We start from the raw sequence: 1218 nt of genomic DNA, 5'->3' as shown, positions 1-1218 counted from the left end.
GTCAGGGCTCGTTGCATTACAGGAGTAAAGAGGTCAGTTTCCTATGGGTGCCATTCCGTAGGTGGGAGAGGGTTTTTAAACTAAGTGAAGTTAATGAGAGATTTTCAAAACTCAAGTGGCATATTGGAATTCTTCCAAGTATTTATGTTCCAATATTTAAGGTGTGGAAGAGCTACTGAAATCTCATCAAAAAAAAAAATACTGTACTTTGCTGTTCCTTTAGCTTTTTTAAAGAACACATTCGCTGACCTGCCTTCGCGGTGACTTGCTCTGTTCTGGATGGGCAGGTGAGCAGGCGGACCGGCTTCTCCAGGGAGATTCCAACCCCAGGCCCCTGGAAATCCTCATTTGAAGCTGAACTACTGAATGCTGGCCGAGTTCTCAAACCAAATCCCCCACCTACCGGAAAGGGGGGAGGGGATGAGGGGACCCTGCCTAATTTCAGAGATGACGTTTGCAGTCCGGTGCGCTAGCAAAGCTGAGCTGAATTTTCTGCGTTCTCTTGGCAAATCGTCATTTACTGCCAGACTCCAAACCGAAGGGAGAGGGCGTGTTCAATGGCGACCAGGAGCGCCCGGGAGCCGGCTCCTCTCTCGCATCCCGGCTCAGGCTGCACTGCCGCAGGCGTCCCAGCCCCGCCGCGGCCTGAGCTTGAGAGGATGGCTCCCCCTGCTTCCCGGGCGGCGCAGGGCGAATCGCAACCTAAGGTGGGTCACCTGCCGGGAAGGGAACTCGGTGTGAACGCCAGAGGGACGGGCGCAGGTACCGGGCACCTTGCGGGGCTGGAGGGTGGAGGAAGAGGTGGCCTCAGGGTTCGCACCTGCCCTTGCCTAGCAGCGCGAGGGAGTAGACCTAACGTCTCAGGTTTGCAGCAAAGGAAGTCACCCTACCCGCAACGGGCCCCGCCCTCCTGGCCGCGCCGGTTCCCTCCCGGGTGGACTGAAACCCCTGGCGCCGCCGCTCCAGGTGGGCGGGACCCACTCCGCCTCTACCTGTCAGCTGCAGCCGCGAGCCAGGCGGGGCGAGGCAGCCCCGACCGCCGAGCGGCGAGCCGAGCGCACCCACTGGGCCCGACTCGGGGCAGCACCTGAGCGGGGCTGGCGGCAGTGGGCGCTCGCGATCTTCCTCTGCCCAACGCGCTCTCCCTCAGGGCCCGGCCTCCTGCGTCCCCTCCTCCTGCCTCTGCTCCTCCTCCTGCTCCTCCCCTCAGCGGGACTC

This window comes from Pteronotus mesoamericanus, unplaced genomic scaffold (assembly GCF_021234165.1).
Source record: "Pteronotus mesoamericanus isolate MK-2021 breed Mesoamerican mustached bat unplaced genomic scaffold, CSHL_Meso_final contig_68, whole genome shotgun sequence".
NCBI lineage: Eukaryota > Metazoa > Chordata > Mammalia > Chiroptera > Mormoopidae > Pteronotus > Pteronotus mesoamericanus.
The sequence above is the reverse complement of the archived record's forward strand: the minus strand, read 5'-3'. Positions refer to the sequence as shown.